Below are 15,363 nucleotides of genomic sequence, written 5' to 3'. Positions count from 1 at the left end.
CATCTGGAGAACAGGAGCTACTCTACTTTAAGAAATCATAGAATACAGACACTTATGATGTAAACACTTTCCTCAAGATGTCCGTCATGCAGGATCTCTCTGTGTTCCTGGTACATTCCAGAAACCTCTGGAAGAAACTATCTTCTTCTGAATTAGTTGGGCTGTGATTTGTGAGCTGGACTGAATGGTGAAAGACAGCAAAAAGTGGAAATCAAGAAGGAAGCAATGAGTTCCTTTTTTCCTAGCTGAGGAAGGAGGCAGCTGTCCCTTGTAAAGAAGAGGCAGGAGTCAGCATGGAAGGAAATGAAGTCTGATTTACAAGAGATAAAGAGCACATAATGCTTGAGAGGGCATATGTGATTTTTTTGGTATTGGACATGCAGTGTCCAATAGTGAATGTTAGTGAGTGTGTGTGAGTGTTCATGTGCATACACACCTGGGGATCTTAAAAATTTGTTCCCAGGAGATTCAGATAAACTTATGCCTTCTTATTTTTGGGAGCAAGGTGGCCATGCAGTCTCTTCAGGGTGCTGGCAGTCAGCTCCTTGCTAGGTGGTTCCAGGATGGAATGTGAATGATGTTGTGTGTCCAAGGCCAGGCAAGGAGCAGCTGATGGAAAAACTTGCTGCAGACTTGGGCTCAACCTGATCCTCCCATCATCATTTTGAGAACTGCAGCAAATTTGGATTGCTTGTTTTCTGGACAGGAGCCACTCCACTCTGATTATTGGAATGCTGTCAATTTGCACGTAAATGGGTAAAAGAATTATTGTGGTCACTTACAAAATTTCACTCTGGCAGATAGTTTGTATAAATTTCTTATGACATGGGTTGAGTCTTCATCTTGTTGCTAAGTAAAAGCTGTGGGGGTTAGGAGGACACCTGGGAGCCAGGCTGTTCTCAGATCACTCTCTTGATTGTAAGCTAAGTGATTTCTTAGCCACGATTTCTCTCCTGCATTGAATAGCAATAATTGTCATTACCTGCCCTGCTGGGCTGCTGAGACAATTGAATACTTAATCAATTTGATGATTGCATGATATTGCAAAGCAAGCAGATCTGGGCTTGATCTAGCTTTGGTGGAGAGGTATGGATTATATAGTAGATGACATTAGGATCCTGTCTGTGACATAGTAAAAAGTTGATGGACTTGATGGCCCTTCTGTGATCAAATAATTTGTATAAAGCAGGAGAGATCCCTTCTTATCACAGGCTTGTTAGCATTTTCACAATGATATGGCTTGGTTTGAACTGATGACCTTCCATGTTTTAGTCTCCTAAACCAGCCCCTGATACATGCTAAAAAATGTTTTTTCTTTTCCTGTCTCAGAGAGAATGAAAATCAAATCCCTACAGAACAAAGGACTTAGAAGCACTACAGAGCTGTAGGTAGCCAAGTCAAGCCATTGGTTGGCAGGAGAACTCTGAAAGCTTAGATTAAAATGCCTGCTTGCTGAACAACCCTCCTGAAGAGATGTCACCTTTCACTCAGAGGTGAAAACTTGTTCTCCTCAGTGTGAGCATGCATGTGTGAGAGAGGCAGGCAAGGAGGGGGAGGAACAAGTCTAGTGAAATACTGCAGACTCCTATCAGGAGCTGAGTGCACCGAGTTAAGCAATTTGCAGACACTGAGATGATCTGTGCTGACTTTTGAGATTGCAGAAGAGGCTTGTGGAAGTCCTGTAGCACAGTTATCTGGAATTAGGGGCTAATGTGCCACTAAAGTTTTCTACTGGAGTCTGCAGAAGTACTATAATTTGCATCCTAAAGGCAAATTGCCTTATATTTGGAGATAGTAGCCTCATCCTGACAATGTATGTTCCTTTCCCATGAACTAAAACTTCAGGCTCCAACTCATGAAAAAAACTCCATTACCTCCCTCTCTTCCCCCATAGCCAGGCACGATGTTATTTCCTCACACTGATGAGAAAAGCCTGGTACCTATCTCCAAAGTGATCTTTGTTACCCTTAGCTCTCCCAGCTGCTGCACGACCAAGGGCTGCTGGAATAACTGTAGTGCTGCCAGCCGAGCTCCCACCAGGCAGGCAGAGCCTCCCTGTGTTCAATAAACTGTGCAATAGCCTTAAGCCATTATTCTGTGACTGCTACTCTTATTGTGTGACATTGAGGTCAACACTTAACTGCATTCACATGTGTGTTTCTGTAGGTCAATGCAAATCAGCCCAGGAGGAACTTTTCCGCTAACAATAACTGGAACTGGGGAAAGTGCTGCTTTCACCTGGGGTACTGTGAGGAATTGCTCTTTGTAATCTACTTCTCTCTTTCTGTGGCATGGAACTGGGGCAGGGATGGGGGAGGGTCCTCTTCCAGCTGAGCAACAACAGAGAATTTGGCCTGTGTATTTTTTAGGGCAGTCACACTTGTGATGGTTTTTTGACAAAGCTTTTAATTCCTTTTACTGGTCTCCTAACAGTGCAGCCTAAGATGCTGCCAGGCATTTCCAATGGGCTCGGATTAAATACCATGCAATTCCTCCATTCAGCTGTGATAACACTTCTCTGGAATTATCCTGTAGATGAGATCAGGGTGAGGTAGCCTACCTCTGGCTTGTGTGTAGCAATTCAGGGGAAATGGGAACATCCCAAAAGACATTGTTCAAGGATAACCTTCCCAGAGGGATATTTCTGCTTAATCCCTGCCACTTAGATCTGGTTTTTATACCCTGCAATACACAAAGCTCTTAAAAATTCCCATCCATTACAAGATGCATGAATCCTGCTCTATAATTTGCTAAATTCTTAATCTGAACTACATCTTCCAACAATAAGTTCCACAAATTATTTACATGCCACGTGGAAAACATTTCACTGTACTTGCCTCTATTGTAATTGAATCCACTTCCTTTTCCTGTACAAGGCAATAGTTGTGCCTTCAACTTTCTTTGATAATTATTTATTGCTGGCCTTGCTTATTTATTGCCTCTTGAAGCAAAGATAATGGTTATCATTTCTCTTTATGCCACAGTCTCTTTACTCATCTAGGTTTTTTCCCCTCTGTTTCTAGTTGTTTCTGTTATGTCTTTCTTGACATCCTGGTCTGACTAAAACTTGAGGCAAAATTAGTGGATGGCATTATTAGTGTGGGGGTTTCACATTAAAACCTTGAAGGTAGAGTGCTGTTTCAAGTGGAGGTGCATCACAGTTTTGTCTTCTGAGGGTACTTGTCCTTCTTGCAAGTTACTGATGCTACCACATATTTGGGTTATTTTATACTCTTAGAGGAAGAAATTGCCTAAGAGCTCTGATAACTTTAATTGCTTGTCAAGACATTTGCAAAAATGTAATAGTAGCTGGTGTTTGGCATCCAGATAGTACACTCAGGTTCTCTAGGATGAATTATGCTGGAAGAAGTAAATTTGTCATCCTTACCAAAATTATCAGCTTGCATTACTTTCCATAAAGATAATGATTTCAACTCAGTTAAGTGATTTCTATTTTTTAGACATGAAGTCCCTCATGCTCGCCAGTCAAATCCATCACATGCTTGGCGTTGGCCTCAGAAATGTTACAAGGATGAAAACTTGCATTTACTGTGGTTAGCTCTTTTGTAAAGGATAGCAGACATTGCTGTGGGTGCCTAGGTTTCTATTTAATTGAGGGAAACAATGCTTGGAAAGGTACGGTTGGCTTAATCTCTGTGATGTCTGAGACACGGAAAAATGAATCACCAGGATGGAAGAATTGCTTGCTTTTTTTCCCCCTGCTAAGTCCCAGCATGGTGTCAGGCTGGAACCTGAAAATTTATAGCTTCAAACCAGCTGTGGATGTGTTAGATGCCATGTGGATTCCCCATTCACTTGCAGGTCAAACAGCACTGCTGGCATGCCATGTGTGGGCTGCTGTGGATACAGGAGCACAGCTATTTTCTGACCTCTCCCTTGGTTTATCTACGAAACTTCCTCTTTCGTGGCAGTCATGAGACTTTGGGCAATTGTTCCTTTAGAGATTTGGAGTAAATACATAGTAAAAATGCTGATGAGGAAAAAGACAAGGAATTAAATTCTCTAAGAAATAGTAAAAGAGTCTGAAAGACAAAGTTTGATGTGCCTGTCAATGGATATGGGTAGGTAGGAGGCTGCTGAGTTCATGATCTGTCAGATTGACCAGAATTGCTTCATTGTCTCTTCTTATTGCCCTCCTGGTTGGTATCCATCTGTTGTGTCTTGTCTTAGGATATTAATTTTGGTATGTAATTGCATCCCATAATCAAAAGGAAATAAAAAGGCTTTCTAAATAAATGAATATTGGAATTTAAACCCATCCATAAAGCACTCCAGTCCTCTTGCCATTCCTCAGCTCTGGTTCCCAGTCTTATTCCTGGCTTTGCTGCTCTGAGATACCTCTTGGTATTTCTCACTTTACTTGTCCAAGATCCTAACTTTCTGCTCCTATCTCCTATCTTCTTGTCCAACATGTCACTGGCTGTGCACTCCCTCTGGTACTCCTGACCAGAGCTGGAACCTCAGGGGTGCGTGATATGATTTTTCCTTATGGAGGTCTCCTCGAGCTGTCATTGTGCTCCTGTTGAAAGGAAGTTGCCAGACAACAGTTTTATTTTCAGAGTGAATGGCTGAACATCTACTGTTTTCCTCCCCTTTTCTCTCTTGGTAGGCTTCTCCCCATTCAGCCCTCAGCACTGAGACCCTTGGGAACCCTTACTTTTCATTACTTCCAGTTGGGAATCCTCAGAGTAGGCTTTTCAGTCCAGTGAAGGTTTGTGGTGGTGGTGTTGTGGCAGGATAGACCCATTCTCAGACACCAGTTCTCTGAAAAGCTTATATTTGTACTTAGCTCTGTCATTGCACTGCAGGATACTCTAGACTGTGATTTATGAAAACCCTTAAAGCTGTCTTTGAGCACTGGTCGGGTGTTGAGAGGTGAATTATACAATTAGAATTATTCTGAGGGGAAAATAATAATACAAGGTATATTTAAATGCAGAGAAATGAAGTGGGCATGGATTTGGGCAGGAAAATTAATGCAAGGTGCAGAGAGTATTTCTGAGGTGCTCGGAAAAAAAATCTGTTGTGGATTTCTTTGTGTCTTTAATTGCTGTTTGTCACAGGGGATTATCCCTGCATTGCAATAAGGCACCAAAAGTTAAGGGCTTGAAGGAGTACTTAAAGCACTGACAAAATCAGGTATGAAGGTGTGCCAGCTTAGAGTGGCTATTAGATAGAACAATGCAAAATTAGTGCATCTTGAGGAAAGAAATTTCTTTCTTGAAGAAAGAAATGTAGAGCTGAAAAGCCAAGATAACCCTAAAATAACAGGTAAGTACCTTATCAGAGTCTGTGGTCCTATATGGTCACCATCAACCTCATTAGTACATCATAATTTTGAAGTAGCCTATTATTTGCAGAAACAGTTCTAACTTAAGAAACTGAGACGGTATGGAGGAGATATAGAATTAAATTAAGCTTATGGATGCACAAATTGTTTTAAATTGCTGGGTATGAATTTCCTATCACATACAAAATATTTTATCTTATTTGCCTCTTTCTCCTTCTACCCATCTGACAGCTACTGATCTGACAACTACATTGTTTTTTGAAAAAAAAACAAAGATACAGGAGAAGCAAATTCTGTGGACAAGACACAGAACTGTGTGGTTTGCTGACAAATCCAAAGCATGTGTGTGGTCTGACATGCACGCAGGTGGGCTGGCTGCAGGCAGGGGCAGAGCAGGACATTTCCTCCGGAGTCAGGCTGCCCAGAGTAGCAGAACAGCAGGATCTGTCACTGCAACAGGAGAGTGGTACCATCCACTTAAAGCAGTAGGCACTGTGAGTCTCTGCCTCCTTGCATGGCAGACAGAGCAGGTCAGCCTCGCTGGTATGCCTCCCAGGAGCAGGTTTGGTTGTATTTGGTCCTTCTCTCTCCCCGGGTGAGGTTTGTCCCAGTACCAGCTGTGGCCACTCTGCCACAACAGAGTGGCAGATCCTGCATGGTCAGCACACCATGTTTGGTGCTTTCACTGCTGCCATGTGACTCTGATTTCCTGCCGGGAAAGAAACCTTTTGTTTTGGTTGTCAACACCAAATTTTGTCTCTGCTGCTAGGCATTTTTGAACTATCTCTGAACCTGTCTTCACAGGCACACACATGCATGCTTGTACTTATGCAACACCCAATACCAGGAAAGAACACTTGGTATAAACACATACACACACAGAGCCATATGGACACATGCTTATTAATTGAAACCAGGCCCATGTACTGAATCTCTTTGTTAGCATCCAAATCCTGGCCAATCTGCCAGTACTTAGGAGATGCAAGACTGGATCACTTCCATTGTCTGTCACGTAAAAGCTGAAAATTATTTCACTGGCCCCTGGCCTTTTCTCCCATATTCTTTGAGAAATACCATTGACATTTTGTTTGAATGCACATGTGGGTAAATTTATATTTTGTGGAGTATGCTACATATAAGCTATACCTGATGCTTACCCCCATGCAGATGGTTAGCTTAAGGCATACAAATAATTTAACTTGTCAGATCCAATTTAAGTAGCCAGAAACACAGTGAACTCCAGAGCAGGGAATTTCTTCTTAAAAGTCTACACAATGGAAAACAGTCTTTTGAGAATAAAAATACTTGATTACCCAGGAAATGTTGCAATAAAATATGGTGTGAAACTGAATTATTTTTTGGCATCCCAAACAGTTCACTGATCTTTAAATACAAGAGCACATGGTGCTTCTACACAGAACCTCACTTATCAGGCAGAGTGGAAGCAGATTTAGGAGAGGTCAGAGCTCAGTGGCAGTAAGTACTGCAAAGCGCAAAGCCTTTTATTAGTCCCTGCAGATATTGAAAAGTTTGAAGAGAATGAGGTGGAGGTCCCCAGGCTGGACACAGAGGTACCTCCACATTAAGGCTGTTTAATGCTGTCAGGACAATTCAGAGGAATGCCTGCCTCTGCCACAACTTTCTGTGTGATGTTGTAGGGGGCAGTCAGATTGCTGTGGCCATTTGCTGAGACTAAGTTTGTGTGTGCCACTTTACCATCTCATCAAACAAGAAAAGCTTCTTACACAGCCACATGTAATAATATCTTAAGATCTCTCACTGGTGTTTAAGGTCTGATCCTGTAAACAGATCCCTGTGTCTTGTGCTGTGCTTCTGCCGTAGGCAGAAGATGCATCTGGGTCTCATGTCATGAGTGCATACATCTCCTGGTCATGACTTGGGTGTGTAAAATTCTGTCCTGAAAGCTAGGTCTCTTGCAGTCTCTGTGCCCAACCTTCAAAAGACCGAACCCTAGCTTCTCTTGAGATTGTTCAAAAGTTTTGTCTGAGTGCTGTGAGTGCTGTTGCTAAAAGATCATTTCTTTGAAGCAGGCAGGGAAATGTGGTAATCAAGAGTGGAGCAAGCAAGGCAGGTCTGGCAAAATCTTTGCCTGGCAAAGGAGAAAGTGCAGCGCATAGGGACTTGGGAAGGGTGGACTGGCAGGGAAAGCTTAGTTGCAGGCATTTTAAGTTATCCAGTTGAATCCATACTCTATACTGATGTTGCAGATCATAATTTTCCTGAGGACTTGGTATTTTGAAACTCACTATATGTGTTTGATCTGTCTTCCCTCTAAAAGACCATCAGGAAGATTTGCCAGTGATTTATTGTGCCCATACTGGAGGGAGGAAAGCAGATCATTAAGCCTTGAATACACCCTGCCATCTGGATGGGCTCAATGCGCAAGAAGGCGTAAAGTTGGGATGCAAATGTGTGGCACTTGGTCCTTAGCCGAGACAGAGCTTGTGCTCAGTTGTTTAAAAGCAGATCTATACAGACATAACTTATTGCAGGGAAGGAAAGGGGCTGAAGCCCTTGGGGCCTGCTTTGCAGAACTCACTGCAGCTGAATCCTATGGTAGGTGTGCTTTGAGTGCGTAGAGATTTTTATACATGGGCTATTGGTGTCTTGACAGAGCTACCTAAGATTAATTGATCCTTCTGACATTTGTCTTTGTGTTCTTGTGTTACCCATCCAGAGGGTTTACACTGGTGAGAGGTTTCCTGGTGTTCCCCAGATCAGGAATCCTGACCTGAGGTGACTGGTGGCCTAAGGAAAGGCATGCAATTTTCCTTCAACCTCTTTATGCAGGCAAGAAGATGAATACAGCTTGCTGTACTGAGAACATTATAATGGGTTGTAGAAATACACTCTTCCCTCTCTGCCTTTACCGTGGACTCTGAATGTGATGCCCCCCTGCAACATTTCAGCAGTGGCCATGAGCTGTTTTGTATGTAAGAGGCCACTGTGGTGGCCAGAATTAATGGCCAGCATTGCAGATTTTTAGCTGTGATCTGCCTATGAATCAATTCCCCTGTTTCTAAAATATCTGTGATAATGGTTTGGTTTTGTAGGGGTGACTGGAAGACAAAAATCCTTTTGGGTTTGGGAATGGCTTGATGGTGATAATAATGAGGCGAATTGAAAAGCCCAGAAAGGAAGCAGAGTCCTGTATGCTGTGCAGTGCGCTGCTGGTGTGCAGATAAATACGGCCACAAGAGTGAATAACGAGGACAGCCTCATCCACAGAGCACTTTTGTGTGCTGAGTGAGGCAGGGGGTCCAGTAGAAAAGGGAATAATATAGGATGAGTTAATTAAAACTGTACCTCTATTATTATTTCTGTTTCTAGAGTTTGGTCCCTTTCCACAATCCATTTGGTATCAAATCAAGGATATGTAGGAACAAAATGTTTATTTTTAGAGACTTGTGGGGTTGAAACTTACATTTGATATCAAAAGCCATTTCCTGTCCATATTTGAAGTTGGTATCAAGCTATTCTGCAGCAGTTGCTAGTGGAAACTGTTGATGTGTTGGTACACTTCCATTATCCATTGCTCTGCTCTGCAGTTCGGGAACTGGAAGGCATGCAGGTGGCTTCATTTTAATGTCTATTTAAAGTGTAAATGGCTGGCTGCAGTGCTCTTTGAAAAGGCAAGGGCTGTTGGAAGCTTTCAACGCTGGTGGGAGCTAAGAGTGCACATGTGACAGAGAAAAGTGGCAAACGTGATGCAAGATAATTGCTGATGGCTTTGAGGATTAAAGCCAGACTTCTGCCCTTTGAATACCAGTGGGAGCTCTGGAAGGTGGCAGCACTGGGAAGCAATAGGAATGCAGTCCCCACGGAAGCAGTGCGGTGGGGGTGTGACAAGGCATGTATGAGTCAGCCCACCCCTGGAAGGGCTGGGGATCAGACTGTGAGAAGGGTGCTTTTGGTTAAATAATGTCAAGTGGTGCCTATTTTGTGCCTGTTGATCTGGCTGTCTTGAAAGTAGGGTCTCTATAGGAGCCTTGTTTTGCTTGTCAGAAACCATCAGACATAAGGTTTTCATAGACCCAGAAAGCAGAGGTAATATGATTTCTCTCTCATACTAGAAATCTGTCTTTCCAGACCTGCTGGAAGTAATTTTGCAGCCATGTTTTCGATTTTTGTAAAGTAGGTGATGTGGAGTTTTGAGAGTCGAGGTAAATCCATGCATATGAAGAATGCTGTTATAAACAGAAATTCCAGACAGTGAAAGAGAGGAGAAACAAGGGCTCAGAGTCTGTGGCTTTCCATCCATTGCACCCTCTCACAGAGAGAGCTCCCTGGTGGAAGAAGAGCTTCATTTTACTTGAATCCATTTTACTCCATTTTACCACTCAAATCAGTGATTCTGGGGAAAAGAGTAAGTTTACAATATAGGGATGTGGATTTGTTCTCTTAGCTCCATCTGGCATGACACAAGCAGGACTGTGTAGTGTTTTCCACTTGAATTCCAAATATATCTGACTCTACTCTGGCACAAAAGCTTTCTGATATGTGGATACATGTGCAACACAGTTGAAAAAGTCAAAAAATTAAGAACGGGTTAATTTTCCTGATTGTGGATTCTCTGAGCAAGTAGTAGTTTTATCTATAGCATATGTATTGGCCTAAATGACATTGTGATATATATTATAGTCATGCTTCTCTATGGGCAAGCAATTATACAACAGGGACCACTAGATTTACTGCACTGCAAATACAAACTTTGCCCTTATTGCATCAAGGTCACTGCAAATCTTCTGGTAGACACATGGCAAAAAAAAAAAAAAGAAAAAGAAACTCTTCTCTGCCTCCCTGTTGCAGGGTTTCAAGGTCTCTGCTGGTTGCCTGTGTCAAATCTGTGTCAAATTTTTCTGTCTTGGATGTTTGAAATGAGGTACTTAAACTGATGGACCTCTGCAGCTTCCACAGATTTCACTGGCAAATCATCAGGATTAAAACCACACCCCTGAAAGCTGGTTGCCTTTATACAGGTTTAGCTACTGATGTGCTGCAATCAGTCTTGAAGGACCTAAGGCTTGCTATTTGCAAAATTGAAAAGACCCTGTTGCCTTAAGATCCACTGGAAGTGAAGGGGAGTTAGCTAGAAATGGTGCCTGCTTGAAGCAGGAACTGTTGAGGTCCTAAAGCTCTGAAGTATTTTCATCTTCTGTCCATCCCATCACCTCCTCCATTCTCTGCTTCCAGTCTGCTTCTCCCAGGTCGATGTTATTTCTTTGCCTCAGTTGGTAAAGGGTTGGTATTAACTGCAGGATAAAAGGGTAAACCTTTACCTCCCTGAGCCCAAAACAGCTCTCAGTAGCCAAAGGGAATTGAGCCATGGTCATCTGTTCCAGACTGATAATTCCAAACTTTTGCCGATTCCCCCACAGAGTTTCTTCCTCCATTTTCATTTGCCCTGTAGGTTTCTTCCTGGTGAGAAACACTCCCATGATGTCACCTCTTACAAGAAGCTGCATTTTTCTTTTTCATGACATGCCACAGGTCAGCAGGGAGCCCATCCGAGTGCTGCCAAGTGAGGCTGGGGCATGCTCCCATTTCTGAATTATACTGTGATAAATCAGCACTGTCCTGGACTGGGGATGGCTGTACCACACAGAAACTTAAATTCAGCAGAGGCATTTGCTGGGCTTGCACTGACCTCTAGTGACAGCACTGGGGACCAGGGTCTCCAGACACCAGCGGGCTGAGAGGGCATGTTTGGGTCCATCCTCCGGTGCTGGATGCTTTACAACAGCTCACCACAGTTTTTGGTAGAACTGTGAATGTCAGCCTATGGTACTGGGAAGCAATTCCACTGACTGATGAGGGTCTGGCTGCTTGGTAGATGACTGCAGTGGGTCTCAAGCGTCCCAAATTCCATACACCTCCCTGCTAAATTGCTTGTCCTCCCCAAACCACCAGTGCAGTAATAGTCTCTGTCTTCTGCAGTGTTTGTTCTTCCTGTCCATCTCATTCTCCCTTCTGTCCCAAAATTTACTAATCCACTTCTTTCTACTGCCCCATTCCTTCATGGCATCTGATCACTGCCAGTCTACCCAGGGGTGATCCTGAGTACTTCATCTCTGCCTTTGACCTCTGCATCCCCTCCTCACCCCTGGCTCTTTTGCAGAGCCTACAAGTCCTTTCCAGATCTGGGATACAAAGGGCTGAGGTTCTGGTTTCTTTGCAATGAAACTTCTTGCTGTATCACATAGTGGGTCATCTTCTGTGTAATGCGCATGAGGCATCTCCTGCTTCTAATGTGGTTTAGAAACAGAACCCTGTAAAAAAATGCACAAGCTGTGTTGAGGTTGTCTTTTATTTCTCTAAGTCTGTAAATGAAAATGGTGAAAACTTGGGATGCAGTCCTGGGAGCTGCTAAATGTACCTCCAAAATGCTTAGCAGAGTCAGCTTTTGGGGACACACTAGGACTCATGCTGTGTCAGGAGTTCCCAGCGAGCATGGGGGAAACCTGTCATGGCTGCAGTGTGACAGGCACATGGAAGCCCCTTTCACAGCCCCGCTCTGCAACATGCTGAGCCCACCCATCACAGGCCCTGCCCACAGCAGCACCCTTTGCTCTCTTGGCTAGGCAGCCCTGACCCATGCGTTTATGGTTTCTGGCTCTGATAACAAGAAATGCTTCATTTGGTTGATACTCCTGTCTCACACAACCATACATTCCCTCATCCTCCCAAAGACCAAGGAAGTGGTCTTACTCACTGAATTACAACTCACCTACTCCAGCTCCATGTTATCATCAGAGCAAGATCCAAAAAGTTCTGCAGTGAGCACATCAATTTAATGAACCTTTTATTCTGGTAGTTGTTTCCAGAGAAAGAAATAATCTATGATGCTCCATAAAATTCTTCATAAAAAGTCCCATCCATCTGTGAACTCCAAAAGTTAGTCTTCTGTCCACTTATACAGAGGCAGGAGCATCCCCAAAGCCCATTCTTTAGCCCCTTCTTTACCTCTGATTGTGTTATGTTATCCAGGTCATCTGTATGAGAGTTACTGTATTCACAGGACAGAGCTCCACAGCACTGCCTCTTCCCTCAGATAGATCCAGTTCTGTCATCCAAATGCTGATACTGAAATTAGCCTGAGAGATAAGTTGAAGCATTTTGGCTTCTCATAAATCTCTGCTGAGGAGCATGCTTTCTGTATTTGCCTTGAGGCATCTGCTGTGGATTGACCCCTCTGGTCTCTGGCTAACCTGGTTCACATGAGAAGCCTGAGAGGGGGTGGAATGTAGGAAGGCTGCCAGCTACAGCCTTCCATGCTAGGCTGAGCAGAAAGGCAATCAGGTTTCCTAAGCACTGTAACAGATGACAAGGTGTATATTTATACCACTTACCCACGTACTTTGAGTGAATTGTGCAACATGAGATTTGTCATCATGCATCAGATCACAGTGTATCTAATTCAATACTGTGGCGCTGACAATGCTGGGAGAGCTGAGCTGCCTGCAGTGATGCACCTCACCAACTGTGCAACGTGGGAACAGAGGGTCTGCGATTAATATTCCTCCCCAGTTCCTCTAACGATCAACTGGTACCCTGACTGTTCTTATTATCTGAGCAGGCAGAACTGCAAATATAAATAATCACAAGTTTAGACAGCCTTCTAATTACAGCTAGTACAACCACAGCATTAATTTCTAGTCTGCACCCTGGACTGGATATATTTTGAGTGGGATAATATGTTATGCTGATTTCACCTTACTTTCCTCTGTTAAAAGATTCCTGGGCTAGTTGCATCCATGATGCCAGCAGTGAAGCATTATTCTAGTGCTGGAAGCAACCTGTAGTTTTTTCACCTCACTCCTGGTGTCATCTTTGATACCTCTCATGAGCTCCTCATTCCTTGCACATTTGTTTTTTATTTAGTTTTGTGTGGTTTGGGGGGTTTTGTATTTTGTTATTGGTGGTGGTGGTTTGGTTTTTCTCTGTTGTCTTCACTGCGAGGGAATAAAGCCATTCTTCTGCTTTGGGTGTGCTGGCAGTCAGCCACACTCTGTAAATACAGCAGGTGCTGCTGCCTTTGTGTTCAAGTGCTGTCATCACCCTTAGATCAGGCCAGGAGTCACTTACTTTCCTTGGCTGGTTTGGGCTTATGCCATTTGCAGAGCACGGCTCTCCCCTAAGGTGTCTGCAGTGGCTTTTGCAACACACCCATGAATATGCAGAGATCATTTCAAACCCCTTAATGTGGCCAGTTATTGGACTACTTCTTCCCAGCCTACATAGTGTGACTTTCCAATCAGAGCAAGAATGTCTCTTGCCCAAAATTCTCTTGCCCCCTCAGCTGTCCCTCATTCTTAGTGCTTTCTGCAGCTGATTTACTGTAGACAAATGCCCTGAATTAATCAGCTGTTTGTCTGTGTCAAACACTTTTCTTCTTGCAGTGACCGGCAGAAAAGAAGCAGGGAAGAGGGAATCCTTTTGCTCTGCCATTGAATCTCAGGCATGGGAATTTCTCCTTTCAAAGGCTTCTCTTCCAAGTCCAAGGACTCTGCTGTGAAGTGCTGGAGTCAGCTGTGGTCCTGGGCCTTGCGGAGCTTGGTTCCTGAAATCCCTGTAATGACTCTTGCAGGAATGACATGACTTTGTGTCTCACAGTCCAGGTAGCACTGGGTCAGTGTCACTTCAGGCTGTGTTGAAGATGATTTTTGAGCAAACATCTGTCATATGACACAACCAATAGTTCTATTTTCTTCTATCCTTTTCTGCTTCCTTATGTTTTGTAATTGATCCATATTTGTTGGCATCTACTTCTCTGTTTGATGTGCTCTTTCTTGGTGGTGCCAAATGTAAGTTTGTGCCTGTGTGCCCCTAATGTAATGGGATTCAGAAAACGGTGGCGGGAGCTACTGGGTGTGGAGCAAAGACTGTCTCATGTTTCAGGGACGAGATAACTAGGTTTGTCAGGTGCCAGGGAACTCGGTGACTTTTTCCACCTGTAGATTAGGGTACTGATTCTTTAGTAGCCCAAGTGATTTTTTTCAGGCAAACCAAGCTACCCAGAGTGTCCACTAGCCTTCACATATTTCTAAGCTATCAGAGACAACAGATTGTGGTGACAGAAATGCTGTTGGAGACCACTGTCCAAAAACTGAGACCATTGCCTATGACCTGGTCATGCCAACAAGGCTGGCATTGCCTCGTCATCCTGTGGGGTATCATATTGTCACATCTGCACCATGCTAGGGAGAGGACACAGATACCAGCCTATCAGTGGGTGTGCTCCTGCAAGGCTCACTGGCTAACTTCCCTCAGTGCGCCCCCCTCAGTGGGTGGTTCATGTCTCACCTGTCAGTGTTAGCCTTGTCCACAGTGGCCAGATGGTCTTTGGTTACCCTGTACTTCTAGGAGTGCCAGGAGGATGACGAACATCAGGACTCAGTGGCCACAGTACTAAGCAGTGCTCACAACACCAAGCCTGGTAGAGTTCAAGAAGCATTTGGACAATGCTCTCAGGCACATAGTATGATTCTTGTGGCCCTGTGCAGGGCCAGGAGTTGGACTTGAAGATCCTGATTGCTTCCTTCCAACTCAGCATATTCTCTAATCTGTGACTCCTGGAACCCCCTGAGACCAAGACAAGTGTCCACCCATGACACACTGTGAGCCCTTCCCACACCCTGCTGTAAGAGGTCCTCCTCTGGTAAAACTTTAGCTCCTAAAGATTCATGTCACTATTCTACCCTCAATTAGCATGTCTTACTTCTCCCTGCAGTAGATTAATGGATAAAGAATAATTACCTACACAGCTGATTCTTGCTACATCTTACCTCACAGCTCACAGGATTGTGCCCCAAGTTTTCTGAGATCTGCCAGTGTCCTGGGCTTTGGGCTCTTTGCTCAAGCTCTAGAACTGCAGAGATGTTTGTCTAGACATTGCTAGAGAGGCAACAGCTATACCAATTCATGAGACCCAGACAAACACCTTGGTGATTTTGCTTCGGGACAGATGAGACTCTGCCAGAGTGAGAAAGTATGTTTCCAGCCTTCCTGGGTGTGAGGCAAAGCCTGGCGCT

The 15,363-nt window shown here is 43.9% G+C and overlaps 1 protein-coding gene across 2 annotated transcripts in view; it reads left to right on the top strand.

The window, feature by feature from the left end:
• Nucleotides 1-15,363, top strand: part of GSG1 (germ cell associated 1) — a 90,208-nt gene that overhangs the window by 22,562 nt on the left and 52,283 nt on the right. The window lies entirely within an intron of this gene.

This window comes from Taeniopygia guttata, chromosome 1A, assembly GCF_048771995.1.
Source record: "Taeniopygia guttata chromosome 1A, bTaeGut7.mat, whole genome shotgun sequence".
In the NCBI taxonomy this organism is placed as follows: Eukaryota; Metazoa; Chordata; class Aves; order Passeriformes; family Estrildidae; genus Taeniopygia; species Taeniopygia guttata.
Note: the sequence above shows the minus strand (reverse complement) of the source record. Positions and strands in the feature narration are given on the sequence as shown.